Raw genomic sequence first — 15,329 nt, 5'->3', positions numbered from 1 at the left:
TTTGCCAGAACCTTTCGGTCCGTATTGAGAAGTGCTATGGGACGCCAATTCTCAATACGGGACGAGTCTTTACCCTTTGACAGAATAATCAGGGCTGACTTCCTCATTGAACTGGGCAGAGCGTCCGAGGAGAGACACTCATTAAACACCTCAGTCAAGAGGGGGACCAAGGAGTCCCTAAAAGTCTTGTAAAACTCGGATGTTAAGCCATCCGGACCAGGCGACTTTTTGGGCCGGAGCCCATCAATCGCCCGTCTCACTTCCTCTTCCCTGATTGCTTCCGCCAAAACATGAAGAGAGGGGTCATCCTCTGGCTCAGGGATGGTTTCAGCCAGGAAAGCCGACATCTCATCCCGATCAGGTTCCCTCCCCACCAAGAGGTGCGAGTAGAAGGATCTGACCACCTCCAGGATCCCTGATTTGGATCTGTTCAGGGACCCCGTCCTGTCGATCAGTCCTGTTACCACCTTACAACTCACTGACATCCTGCAGTTCCTGTAAGGGTCAGGCGAGCGGTACCTCCCGAAATCCCTCTCAAAAACCAAGGATGTGTGCCTATCATACTGGCACCCCTTGAGCAAGGCCTTCACCCTAGAGATTTCCTCACGGTCCCCTCCAGTCGAGACGAGCTGCTCGAGTTTCCTCCCCAGATCCCGATACAGGTGTGGCACCCCAGGGGTCTGGTTTCCCACAGTAATGTAATGTTATGTCTGAGAGCAGGTGGGAGGTCCTTTGGTCAGGGATCCTGTGCATGCCACACCTTCTGCCCAGTCTTGGGAGGGGAAGACCTTCCCCTATATAAACCCGGGGCTGAAGCAGGGTTAGTCAGTCAAGGAGAGTAGAGACAAGAAACAGCAGAAGCAATACTACTACGAGTCAGGGGCTGGCAGCTGCAGAGCTCGCCCTGACTGAGAAGCTTTCTTACCGGACCCGGCGTCCGAGGCTGTGGGGACTAACTCTTACCCAGCAGCAGAAGCCGACCGGCAGGGGATTTCAGGTCCTCAGGCCCAGAAACCCAAAGGCACGGTCACACGCGTGGGACCAGCGCCGCCATCGTGGAGCGGAAGCCATTAGAAGGCCCCGAGTCACCGGCCATACGGGTGAGCACCACACGGTACACTCAGGGACGTGGGCTACTTATATCCGCTTCTAGCAAGGTAGCCAGAAGAGTACAGTCAGTTTGGGAGGCCTACAACTCCGCCTGGCCAGGGGAGATCCCATCTGCTCAAGGACTGACCAGGCCCCGTTCGCTAGCAAGTACTCCGGGAGGGTCTATCCTTGTCACCAGTAAAGACCCTGAATTACACCGCACCGTCTCTGAGTGGTTCCTGCTACCCTCATCTTCCACGTCGGCTGCCCTGAGGCCATACCCCTCCCGTTGGGGGTTATACTATCACGCTGCACAATTCTACACCGGCCTCAGCGGTCTGCCCTGCAGCGGCAGCTCCATAGCTGCAAATCAACGGGTGGCGTAGTCGACACTCGTCCAACATCTACCGCTAATACAGCGCCACTTAGTCTGACTCCCTGGGCACGGACCGGATCACCGCCACGAGACTACAACCCTCAAGAGATCCGGCTCCGGGTAAGCTCCCGCGTGCGCAACGCAGCGCGACACAGGCCCAGGGGCGCGTCAACTTTTGGCGTAGTCGGCAGGATTTCGTGCCCGCAACCACCGGGTACTGCGTGCCTGAAAAAGACTGTTCAAACTTACCTGTGGTGAAGATTCCCGCCATCCGGCGCCATCTTCCGCTTCCTTCCCGCCATCGGTGGAGTTTTCCCGCCATCCAGCGCCATCTTCGGCCTTCTTCCCACCATACGTGGAGTTTTCCCACCATTGGACGCCATCTTGAGGACGCCGCGCGGGAAGAAGAGGGGCGTGGACTCCGAAAGCGCGCGAGAACTGAAGCCCCGCCTCACGTCCGGACATTGCGTAAGGTCCTGGAAGGAGCCCAGCAGACGCCGACGTCACAGGAGCGCGACGGAAGGTCCTCAACCCTGACGATCCACTGCGGAGCCGCGGCCTACGGAAGAGGATCATCGCAAGGTAGGCCACGGTCCACTAGGGGGGAGAAGGATGTCGGATACGGAGGAGAGCTTCACCGCTTCAACCCCCGCCAGCGCCACCGCTGTTGCGGTCATGCCTTTCACCATGCCCTATATCCCGGGGGCAGCCTGGCTACCCCAGTACTCAGGGGAGTCACCTACCCTGCATGACTTTAGAGAAAAGCTGGATAGCCTCTTCCAGGTGTACCCCCTCACAGAGGAGCAAAAAGTGAGCATCCTGGTGGCCCAACTAACCGGGGCAGCCAAAAGGGAAGTAAAATCCTGGCCACCTGGGAGGAAGACTGTCGCAGGGATACTAACCTGGCTGAAGGATACCTTTGATACCCGCACCTCAGCCGAGATTAAGCTTAGATTCTACGGGTGCAAGCAGCGAGCGCATGAGAGTATAAGGGACTATGCACTAAACCTACAAGAGGCCCTGAGGGCCATTAAGCAGACCGACCCTGATGGAGTGGGAAACGAGGACAGGCTGTTGACCGAACAATTTATAGAGGGACTATATTGTAATGCCCACCGAACCCAGTTGCGGGTGATGGCCTTACAGGATCCCCATCTGGGCTTTGCACAGTTCAAGGACAGAGCCATCCGGGTGCTCCGAGAACCGGCACCGGGTGGCGTTGTGACCCACAGGCGCCCAGCTATCACTTACCACCAGGAGGCGGCGCCCTTGTCGGCAGGGCCTGTGGGAGCTGATGCGCAGGCTTTGGACAATGACCCGGCTCCAGACCTACACCATCAGGTCCAAGAGCTAGCTAAGAGCGTTGCTGCGCTAACCCGAACTGTGCAGTCTTTACAGGTTTCCACCCCAGGGAAGATCCAGCTGGCATCCGGACCGGAGGACATCCCGTGGCGTCGACCAAGGAGGACCCCACCGGCCAGAGGAAGACCCAGTGACCGATACAGCGAAGACGGACGACCCATCTGCCGCCGCTGCAATCAACCCGGACATATGGCAAGGTACTGTTCTTTAAACGGGCACAACCTGGGGTAGAGGGCCAACCCCCAGGAAAAAGATCACCAGGCCCATCGAACTGGCGCGACAGATATGTGGGAGGACGTCCAGTCTTGCCTGTGGTACTGGATGGCATTCCCATGAGTGCCCTACTGGTCACCGGGTCACAGGTCACCACCATCCCGTACGTGCTCTTTAAGCAGTACTGGAATGACTCGGATATTACCCGCTACCCTGACGACGACTTGAGTATCATCGCCAGCAATGGCCAGCCCGTGCCACAGATCGGATTTAAAGAGGTGACCATCAAAATCGGTAGAGTCGAACTGGCAGCACAGGGACTGATCATTGTAGATATTGACAAACATGAGAGTCACCCAAAAATAACTCTAGGAACTAATGTAATTGAAAATTGTCTTGCAGAGGTGATTTTCCTTTTACAGCAGGTTGCCAAGAACGCCAGCTCCGGCGAGCAGCGGGTGCTCCAGAAAGAGATCCGGGCACTGGTGCGACGGCAACAGGTGGAACTCTCCGGCGGTGAGATTGGTAGCGTAAGAATGTGTGACCCTTTTCCTATTGCCATGCCCCCAAAAAGTGAAATGATGATTTGGTGCCGGGCAGCTATTGGTCTGAGAGGTAGAGATTACCAGGCAATGGTAGAACCAGTTTACTCGGACAGTAGGCCCACCATTTTGACAGCACGGGGGGTGGTTGATGTACGCCATGGGAGGGTGCCCGTTCGCATAATAAATATCAGGGAGAGGGAAGTGTACCTGCCCCGGTATGCCACGCTAGCCAAATTATATACCATTAACCAAAATTCTATACAATCTGTGGAACCCTTGCCTCCATCTCACCCGGAGGAAGGTAACGGCTCTAAGAAAAACATGGAGGACTGGTGTCAGCAACTACATCTGGGTACTGACTCCACTCCCGCACACCAGAAACAAGGAGTCTATCGGGTGGTTCAGCAGTACGAGAGAGTGTTCAGTAAACACCCGTTAGACTTCGGGCGAGTCAAGGGGGTAGAACACCACATCCCCACGGGAGACCATCCTCCTATAAAAGAGAGGTATCGACCCGTACCCCCTGCCCACTACCAACACGCCAAGGGGATGCTTAGAGACATGAAGGAGGCTGGGGTGATCAGGGATAGCTGTAGCCCCTGGGCAGCTCCACTAGTCTTAGTCCGAAAGAAAGACAACACCATGAGGATGTGTGTAGATTACCGGAAAATCAATCGTATCACACACAAGGATGCGTACCCCTTACCAAGGATAGAGGAGTCATTGGCTGCTTTAAGATCTGCTAACTTCTTCTCTACCTTGGATCTCACTAGCGGGTACTGGCAGGTTCCTGTAGCAGAGGCGGACCGGGAGAAGACCGCATTCACCACCCCGATGGGACTTAGCGAGTTCACCTGCATGCCGTTCGGACTCTGCAACGCACCGGGAACCTTCCAACGACTAATGGAGTGTTGTCTGGGCCACAGAAACTTCGAGACGGTCCTGTTGTACCTGGACGATGTCATCGTATATTCCAAGACGTATGAGGACCACCTGAAACACCTGGCGGAAGTGTTCGAAGCTCTGGCAAGTTACGGCCTAAAGGTGAAACCCTCCAAGTGTCACCTCCTGAAACCAAAGGTGCAGTACCTGGGACACGTGGTGAGCGCTGACGGAGTGGCTCCCGACCCTGATAAGATCACCGCAATTAAGGAATGGCCAAGCCCCTCCAGCGTAAAAGAAGTGCGGCAGTTCCTCGGGTTGGTAGGCTACTACCGAAGGTTTATTCCCGGTTTCACCAAAAAGGCAGCACCTATGCAGGACCTCCTGATAGGCCAGTCCCGGAAGGCCAAGAACCAGAAGCCGCCCTTCAAATGGGAGGAGCTGGAAGAAGAGTCCTTCCGCCAGCTGAAGATGGCCCTCACGGGGGACGAAATCCTGGCGTACCCGGATTATAACCAGCCCTTTATCCTCTACACCGACGCCAGTAACATCGGGCTAGGAGCCGTACTGTCCCAGATCCAGCAGGGGAAGGAACGAGTAATTGCCTACGCCAGCCGAAAACTGCGACCCACCGAAAGGAACCCCGAGAATTACAGCTCATTTAAGTTAGAGTTCCTGGCCGTAGTATGGGCAGTCACCGAGCGCTTTAAGCATTACCTCGCTTCTTCCCGGTTCACCGTGTACACGGATAACAACCCGTTGACACACCTGGACACGGCAAGACTCGGTGCCCTGGAGCAGAGGTGGATGGCCCGTCTGTCCAACTACGAGTTCACAATCAAATACCGGGCAGGACGCTCCAATACCAACGCGGACGCCCTGTCCAGGATGCCCAACCTGCCGGACGGAGGAGAAGATCCGGAGGGACTGGAAGAAGTTGAACTCCCTGCATTCCACCGTCATGGGACTATCCAGTATTCCCACCGGGTAAGGAGTAAGCAGGCTGCTACGTTGAACCCCTTACCCCACTACAACTGGGCGGAAACGCAAGACAGCGACCCTGCCGTCCGACTGGTGAAGGAGATGCTGACTCGGCCGGAGGCTCGCCTTGAACCAGACGCTCCGGAGGAAGCCAAACAACTATGGGCAGAGAAGAGTCGACTGTTCCTTTACAAAGGGAAGTTGTGCCGCAGAATGGTTAACTCCCGGACGCATGAATTACTCTGGCAAGTAGTGGTGCCACGAAGAGACGCAGCCATGGTGATGGAGGCATACCACGACGGAGCTGGACACTTCGGGTGGAAGAAGCTGGAGTTCCTGCTGCGCGAGCGGTTCCACTGGGTAGGCATGAGGGGAACCATCGAGAAGTAGTGCAGAGACTGTGGCCCGTGCAACCTGAGAAGGAAGGACCGTGCCAGCCAGAAGACTCCCCTGCAGTCCATCGTCACCCGGCAACCGTTGGAACTGGTAGCCTTGGATCATGTAAAACTGACCCCAAGCAGAAGTGGCTACGGCTACGCGTTAACCATCGTGGATCATTACTCCCGGTTTCTGGTTGTCGTCCCCGTCAAGGACTTAACGGCTCAAACAGCAGCTAGAGCCTTCCAGCAGCACTTTTGCCGTCCACACGGGTACCCGGACCCAGTGCTGACGGACCAGGGACCTGCCTTTCAAGCGGAGGTCTTCCAGGAATTCTGCAATCTGTATGGCTGCCGGAAGATAAGGACGACACCCTACCATCCGCAAACTAATGGACTTTGTGAAAAAATGAACCAGGTGGTAATGGATCTTCTAAAAACGTTGCCCCTGGAAGAACACAGTCTGTGGCCTGAGAAGTTGCCCGATCTGGTGGACCTATACAACCACATCCCGGTAGGTTCCACCAACTGTACCCCGGCTTACCTAATGAGGGCAAGACCTGGTAAGTTACCTGTTGACCTGGAAATGGGAGTCCTGACACCCGAGGACACTTCACCAGAAACAGACTGGGACACAGAGAGGCAGCAGCAGTACCGGAGAGTACAGGAGAGCGTGGAGCGAAGTCTCTGTCAGGCTAGGGAAAGACAAGAGAAAACTTACAACCAGTATGCTCCCGCTGTTCCCCTGGTACCCGGAGAGCAGGTCTTGAAGAGGAAGAGACGGCTCCACAAGTTGGATGACCAGTGGGAGAAGGACCCGTACACCGTACTGCCCTCAAGCCACGAGAACCCGAAGGTTTGTACCATCAGTAAAGACGGAGGGGAAACCACAGCCATTGTATCCCGGGACCACCTGAAGAAGTGTCCCGAACAACTGAGGAACCCTGAAGAGGAACAAGAAGACCATCGACCCGTAGAGGAAAGGGAAGATATGGTTAGTACTGTGCTCGGGGACTTCCCTCGGTCTTGGACTCAAGTCAATGGTGCAGTTGTGGTACCCGTACTCACCTTCCTCCAACCAGCATCCCAAGCACCTACGGAGCAACAGGTAGAGCTGGAAGAACAGCCGGTCCAGGAGGCAGAAGACTCCACACAAGCAGAACAGGAGGATCAACCCTCTGCTTATAGTGAGCCTGCCGTACCCCTAGTGAGACAAAGAGCCGGTAGACAGCTGCCCAGTTTACCCTTGACAGCTCCTACACCCTGTAGTTCAGGGCCAGACAGTCAGCTCCGTAGGTCCACTAGGGCCACTAGAGGCCAGTTACCCGCACGCTGGAGGATTTGAAGTGTATAAATTGTTTTATTTATGTTTATCTGTGTATTGGTGCTTGTGTATAATTTTGTGTTTCCAGTTATTTTTAGGAATCCTTGGTGGATTTACCGGGAATCCTTGTACATAGTTGGAGCGTAACCCAGGATGGACTAGAGACTGTTAAGGACTCGGGGTAGGACAGACCCCTACCTGGTTACGTCTCCCTGTTTTGGTGAAATGGACACCTTGCTTTTCTTCAAAGACTACACCCGGTTACGGACATGCCGTGACCACCTTTATGTGTTTCTTCTTATTGTACTATTATTGTTGTTATATCTTGTTATGTTTTTTCTAAAATATGTTTAGTCCCGGAGTACTAAATTTCACTAGGGGGGAATGTGGCACCCCAGGGGTCTGGTTTCCCACAGTAATGTAATGTTATGTCTGAGAGCAGGTGGGAGGTCCTTTGGTCAGGGATCCTGTGCATGCCACACCTCCTGCCCAGTCTTGGGAGGGGAAGACCTTCCCCTATATAAACCCGGGGCTGAAGCAGGGTTAGTCAGTCAAGGAGAGTAGAGACAAGAAACAGCAGAAGCAATACTACTACGAGTCAGGGGCTGGCAGCTGCAGAGCTCGCCCTGACTGAGAAGCTTTCTTACCGGACCCGGCGTCCGAGGCTGTGGGGACTAACTCTTACCCAGCAGCAGAAGCCGACCGGCAGGGGATTTCAGGTCCTCAGGCCCAGAAACCCGAAGGCACGGTCACACGCGTGGGACCAGCGCCGCCATCGTGGAGCGGAAGCCATTAGAAGGCCCCGAGTCACCGGCCATACGGGTGAGCACCACACGGTACACTCAGGGACGTGGGCTACTTATATCCGCTTCTAGCAAGGTAGCCAGAAGAGTACAGTCAGTTTGGGAGGCCTACAACTCCGCCTGGCCAGGGGAGATCCCATCTGCTCAAGGACTGACCAGGCCCCGTTCGCTAGCAAGTACTCCGGGAGGGTCTATCCTTGTCACCAGTAAAGACCCTGAATTACACCGCACCGTCTCTGAGTGGTTCCTGCTACCCTCATCTTCCACGTCGGCTGCCCTGAGGCCATACCCCTCCCGTTGGGGGTTATACTATCACGCTGCACAATTCTACACCGGCCTCAGCGGTCTGCCCTGCAGTGGCAGCTCCATAGCTGCAAATCAACGGGTGGCGTAGTCGACACTCGTCCAACATCTACCGCTAATACAGCGCCACTTAGTCTGACTCCCTGGGCACGGACCGGATCACCGCCACGAGACTACAACCCTCAAGAGATCCGGCTCCGGGTAAGCTCCCGCGTGCGCAACGCAGCGCGACACAGGCCCAGGGGCGCGTCACAGGCGGTGCCTGTTCAGGCCCCTGAGGCTCGAGAGCTGACGGAAGAACCTTGCAACCCTTCTTTTGAAGATCTCCCACCACTCAGACTTAGTACTACAGAGACCCAAGAGAGGGACCCCGTACTGTCGATCAGTCCTGTTACCACCTTACAACTCACTGACATCCTGCAGTTCCTGTAAGGGTCAGGCGAGCGGTACCTCCCGAAATCCCTCTCAAAAACCAAGGATGTGTGCCTATCATACTGGCACCCCTTGAGCAAGGCCTTCACCCTAGAGATTTCGTCACGGTCCCCTCCAGTCGAGACGAGCTGCTCGAGTTTCCTCCCCAGATCCCGATACAGGCGGTGCCTGTTCAGGCCCCTGAGGCTCGAGAGCTGACGGAAGAACCTTGCAACCCTTCTTTTGAAGATCTCCCACCACTCAGACTTAGTACTACAGAGACCCAAGAGAGGTACCTGGCTCTGAAGAAATTCCTCAAAGGATTGTCTTACATCAGCTTCTTCCAACAGGGACGAATTTAGCTTCCACAGGCCTCTCCCCATCCGGGGGGTCTCTGTAACATTCAAGGAAAAGAAAATGAAACAGTGATCGGAGAATTCCACCTCAACAGTGGACACTGCAGAAGAGACGGCCTCCTCCTTTAAATAAAACCTATCTATCCTAGACCTACTGCTACCCCTATGAAAGGTGAAACCCCCGTGACCTGGGGTGTGCCGGATGTGGACATCCACCAGGCGAGCTTCACTTGCTATGCTATTCAGGGCTATGCTATCATAAGCCAGCCGGTCTCCGGGGCCTCCCCTATCACGGGATCTAGTTACAGTGTTAAAATCCCCAGCGAAGACCACCTGCCGGCTTGTAAAAAGATAGGGCTTGACCTTCAGGAAGAGACATTTACGGTCCCACTTAGATTGCGGGCTGTAGATATTAATGAGCCGGAGATCCTGTCCCCTCATGAAGACGTCAAGAACCAAGCACCTCCCCATTTCTACCTCGATCACCCGTCTGCATTCCACCGAAGCGGCCTTAAAAAGGACCGCTACCCCGCTATACGGCTCGGCCGCAAGAGACCAGTATGAGGGCCCACACCTCCACTCCCTCTTTGCTTTATAAATCGCCCCCATGTCCGTTAGTCTGGTCTCCTGCAAAAATAAAATGTCAGCCTCAACTCGGGTGAAAAAATCAAAGGCCGTAAATCTGGCCGCATCTGACTTTATACTGGCAACATTAATCGACACCAGAGTCAACGGGGTAGGTTCCGCCATCATGGGTGATTGAGTTAGATGGCCTTCTTTTTCCCCGTACCCCCCTTTTTCCTCTCGCCTTCTGAGGAGGAGCCCGAGTCACCCCTCCTCTTTAGGGATACCGAGGTGTCCATGCCCGCCCCTCCAGCATCGGACACCTCCTTCCTAGCACAGACCCCGCCGCCCCCTGAAGGCACCCCAGATGTTGTCTCCGGCTCCTTACCCCCGACCTCCGACACAGCAGAGTCATCGAGGGCTTGGAACCGATTGGAGAGGGGGATCAGAGGGGAGCCGGTGAGCCCTTCCGTAGGCACCGTAGTGGTCGGGGGGGGGGGCTTTAGGTTTTTTTACCCTTTTCCTGTTCTTTTTCCTCCGACTACTGGTACTTTTGTCACCTGATTTTTTTGGCTGCTCCACCACCTCCTCATCCAGACTTTCATACTGGGAGGAGTTATCGGAAGCAGCCGCCTTTTCCCCCAGGGCCTCAGAGGCTCCGGCTGCAACCTCCGGGGAGGGGACAGTCATCACCCCAGTCGCCTGGGGCTTATCCTGCCCCCTGTCCCTTCGGCGCCTCACCTGTTGCCACTGGTGGGCAGGTGTATTCGCCTCGCCTTTCCTCCCTGACCCCTCAACTCCCCTCCCGCCCCCACCTCCAGTTCCAGCAGAAGATGAACCACTGGGGACCCCCCCGCAGCCCTCCTCCACCTGACCAGAGATGGTGTTGGAAAAGGAATGTGGGCAGCGGCTATACGGGTGACCTAGATCACCACACAGGTGACACCTAATGTCACCACAGGCCGTGGCCAGATGACCTACCCCGCCACACAAGGCACATTTCTGCAGCTTGCAGCCCGCGCTGAAGTGGCGGGGGTCACCGCACCTGTGGCAGACCTTCGGCTGCCCCTGGTAGAAGATCAGGATCCTGTCCCTCACCAGGAATGCCGAGGAGGGGATGTGAGTGACAGTACCACCTGAAACCTTCAATTTCATCATGAAGGTCCAGCCCCCTGACCAAATGCCAAACTCATCCCTGTTCTTCTTTGGGACCTCTGTGACTTCCCCATAACGAGAAAGCCACGTCATAATATCGATCCCTGAGAGTGACTCGTTATTTGTTAGAACGGTCACCCTCTTTACGCCATTTTGGCGAGACACCGCCTGTACGGCAAAGTCTCGCCAGCCGGGCTCCCCCTTCACCAGTTCAAAATTCGACCAGAAAAGCTCTAAGCCCTCCGGCTGAACAAAACTGATGTCAAAGATGGAGGTACCAAAAGGATGGATCAGGGCAAAGATGTCAATTGCCCTGAAGTCCATCTTCAGGAGGAGCTCCACGACCCTCGCTCTAGGCGGGCACGCTTCACTGCTGCCCCTCCACCGAAGACGGACCACATTCCTCCTGGCCACCCCCTGCCCGGCTGTCGGGAGGGACCACACTGTTTCCCCCTCCCTTTTATCTTGGAAGGCAGCCTGGCCATGCCTGTCCAGCCAAAAGGCCAGATCCACCTCTCTTCCCTCTACCGTGATCGTCCGTTCTCCCTTCTTGAGGGCCTCCAGAAAAAGGCGTCGCAAGTCACCGTCCCTGAGGTCCAGAGGCGAGGAAACCCCCCGAAAGGACCCCGAGGCCCCGGCCACTACCCCCGCAAAACTCCGGGGGCTCGCGGCCGGGGGAGCAGATGGACCAGTCCCCCTCCCGTGCTCCCAGCTACCAACAGACACTCCATTCACGCACCCTACCGCAGACACCCCACCATTTGCATCCCCAGCCACAGACACATTCGTACCCACACCATCCCCATTTGTGTCCACAATCACCCCACTCGCCCCGCTCCCACTCCCATGTGCACCGGGGTCAATGTTTTTCTTTTTTTGTGTACACTTTCTGGGCACAGTTTCATTACCACCGTCCATATTACTTGTGTTGCCGATACTGCCGCCTGCTGGTGGCGTCTTCCCTGCCTGGGGGTTCACTTTTAATGCTGCTGGCCTATCAAGCACCACGCTGCAGGACTTAAGCAGTGCAGCACCACTGCTCCCAGCATACCTGGAGCTTCCTGCTTTACTTGCAGGAAGAGAGCCAGGTGTAGCTCCTCCCACTGCACCATCCAGCCCTGCTGCAGCTTTCCTGGATACCCGCAGTGCCGGAGCCCCTGCTCCAGGTAAGCCCCCAGACACAGCGGACCCCGGCACACAGGCACCCGCATCAGCCACAGCAGCAGCCCCCACACTGGCACTGGCCGCAGCTGTGGTCTCTGTTGCTCCAGGAGCAGCCACCGGCGTCGGCGCTAAGCCCCGCCCCGGGCGTGGCCACGCCCACATGGGCAGACCCGTCTCAGGAAGCCACGCCCCCAGCGCCCAGCAGCACAGTACTGCTCACTGTGGCCACTCCTACATGGGCAGCCCCCGCCTGGGAAGCCACACCCCCTGCACCCGGCAGCACAGTGCGGCCCTCCGTGGCCACTCCCACATGGGTGGGGGACGCCAGGGAGGCCACGCCCCCCGAAAATGGCCACGACGGGACCCCCAAAACCGGCCCAGAGCCGGGTCTACTCTCGGGGGTCCCCGGTCCAGCGGCACCAATTCCCGGAGGCACAGCACCCCCCACCGTCACTCCCTTAGCCACAAAGAGCTTGGCCATAGCAACTCCGGCGGCCGGCCCCAGGCTAGGCCACTCCCCCTCGGCGTCCACCGGCGGCAGAGCCCTCAGCGCCGACCCCTTACTGGGCCCCTGCGCCGGGGGCCCCGACTTCGCCACGAACCCCGCCGGGGGAGCAGGCCCCACCACCTTCCTTTTACGAACCGGCTCTGCCGGAGCTGCAGGCCCCGCACTTTTTGCCCCGCCAGATGCCTTACCGGGTGCCTGGGTCCCCAAAAGTGATCCAGATTTAACGGATCCGTGAGTGAGGGACCCAGACACTTTCCCAGCACACGCCGCCGGAGATGCGGCCCCGGCTGCCGGTGTGCCGCCAGCAGTGCAGGTGGCAGCGGCAGTTACGCTCGCCGCCCCCCGCACGCCAGCAGGCACACCAGGTGCCAGGCCAGCCCCCTCTCTCACAGGGGACCCAGCCTGAGCATCACCATGGTTTTTGCCCGCCGCCGGGCCGCCCTCCGTGCCATGCTCCATGTCAGACACATCCGACACACCACCTTCATTACTGCAAACAGAGGCGGCGCTCTGCGTGCCATGGCCTATAGTCTCCCCGCCCCCTCGCTGCAGACCCACATCAGGGCCTGAGCCGGGGTGGGTGGCGGGTGCCGCACAACGGGACCGGGGGGCCCCAGAGAGGGGGACATACACAAATTTATGTGTTACCGATGTTTTCTTTTTCATAGCTCTCTTCGCTTTCCTCTTCATCCCCCTCCCGGTTGCCTCGTCCTCGCAGATCTCGTCCCCGAACGTCAGCTGGTTAAGACGTACCGGGGACTCAATCTGCCTGATCTGCTTCATGACGAGGCAGCCCCCCTCACTAGTACTACCACCATCCTCATCCTCCCCTTCGCTCCCGCTGCCCTCTGAAGGGCTAGAGTCAGACGGGAGAGCCATCTGCTGAGGGGCTATCCCGCTATGTGATGCCTGGAGATCACTTACCAGGCCACCAGATGGCGGGTAGGGCGCATCCTCCTCCTCACAGTCCTCTTTCTCCTCATCCTCCACCGCCACCACCTGGCTGGAGCTCCGTGACCCCTCCAGAGATCTACCGGCCATGGCTCTGAACCGGTCGTCGTTCTCCAATTTTTCTCTGAATGGCCCGCTGCTGGCCAAGATGGTACACCGCCGGTTCTCCACCTCCTGGATGGCCTTCTTAATCCTCCTGACCACGGCAGATAGCTCAGGCTTCTTGCTGCTAGAGGCCCTGTCGGACCTCTCCTGAGCTACCCTCAACTCCCCCCAGAGGGATTTTAGCTTCCTAGAGGCGTCCTCATACTCGCAGAGGTGTGCATGGATGCGGGAGCCATAGATGACAGTGGACTCCTTCGCCACCTTGGTGCCCCAATCAGGGGGCACCGCTGCAGCACCCCTGCACGTACTCGGCTTACCTCCGGGGGGAGGAGCTGCCGCGGCCGTGGCCTCGGGGGGGTCCCTCTGGTCTTCATGATGGACCCCTTGCCTTTTCCAGACCTGGTCATCCCAGCCACGATGGTATTCCTCCTGCCCCCCACCGGCTTGGACTGGGGGGCAGGAGCTGGGGGCCCAGCCCCGGAGGCCAATCCCACAGCAAGTCTCCTTTCCTGGGAAGGGGGCAGACAAAAAGTCCCAGATGGAAAAGGCAAAACCTCCCTTCCCAGGAGCTCTCTCCACACACCAAACACAGCAGCACACGGCAGGCTCCGCCTCTTCCTCCTCCTGCAACCGTGGCTGCTGGCATGAGACTTGCCCTCCAATAGATCCTTGTAAAAGGATTTAAAGTGTACTCATTCAAATTAGAGAGACAATTTAAATTAAAAAGATTAGACCTGCCTCCACCGCAGGGGGGCTCGCTCGACCCACCAGCGGACAGGCACCAGTATTGGGAGAGGGGGGCTGGACGTCAGGGTCCACCGCGGCTCTGGCACAAACCCGGCGACACGGAGGTCGCTCGGGCAGGAACGGACTGGCTGTGTCGGCTTCACACTTTTTTGGTTTTAGAAGGGCATGACATGCCTATATCTGTGTCTCCCCCTCCTTTTACTCCTCCACCTCTTTTCTTTTCGCATGACTATATGTACTTGTCACTTTTCCATGTGTTAGTTGTGTCTTCTGAGCAGTTTGTCAGCTTTTGGACACCTTTGAAGGTGTTTTCTATGTGTTTCTGTAACGGGTCTGGGAGGCGGAACCTCTGGGCTACAATACAAGGGGGCGGTCCTTGTAAGGGAGCGGGTGGCGACCAGGCAGGCAGTCACAGGAGGTGACCTGGACAGTCTCTGAGTGAACGGGACAGTCTCTGAGTGAACGGGACAGTCTCTGAGTGAACGGGGCTGGAGGTCACGGCAAGTGACCGGGGCAGTCTCTAGCAGGGGCGGAACTACCGCCCGTGCAGCCGGTTCATTGAACGAGGGCCCCGAGGGAGAGGGGGCCCCTCCAGCCTCCAGCAGGGCCGCCATCAGGGCATGACTGCCCTGACTCCAGTATGGGGCCCGGCCGGTAGGGGCCCCCTCGGGGGCCCCCCTCTTGTGCGTCTCTCTCCTCATGGGGCCCCCGGCCCCATGCTATGCGCCGGGTCCGGGACATTTCAGCGCTGAGCTGCGCTGTTGCAGCAGCGCCTTCATGATTCCCCTGACTTCCGGTCATGTGACGGTGCCGTCACATGGCCGGAAGTCAGGAGAACCTGCTGTCAGCGATTTGGACGAGCGCCAGGATTCTGCAGGGATCGCATGGGGGTAAGTATAACAAGTTTTATTTTTTTTTAAATACAATTAACTAGGAGTGGAGAGATGGGAGATGCACATGTGTGTGTGTGTGTGGGGGGGGGAGATGGGAGATGCACATGTGTGGGGGGGGAGATGGGAGATGCACATGTGTGTGTGTGTGTGTGTGTGTGTGTGTGTGTGGGGGGGGGGGGGGGGGGGAGATGGGAGATGCACATGTGTGTGGGGGGGGATG

The sequence above is a fragment of the Phyllobates terribilis genome, unplaced genomic scaffold (assembly GCF_046119375.1).
Source record: "Phyllobates terribilis strain yellow unplaced genomic scaffold, ASM4611937v1 Scaffold_11__3_contigs__length_659146591, whole genome shotgun sequence".
Classification (NCBI taxonomy): domain Eukaryota; kingdom Metazoa; phylum Chordata; class Amphibia; order Anura; family Dendrobatidae; genus Phyllobates; species Phyllobates terribilis.
Note: the sequence above shows the minus strand (reverse complement) of the source record.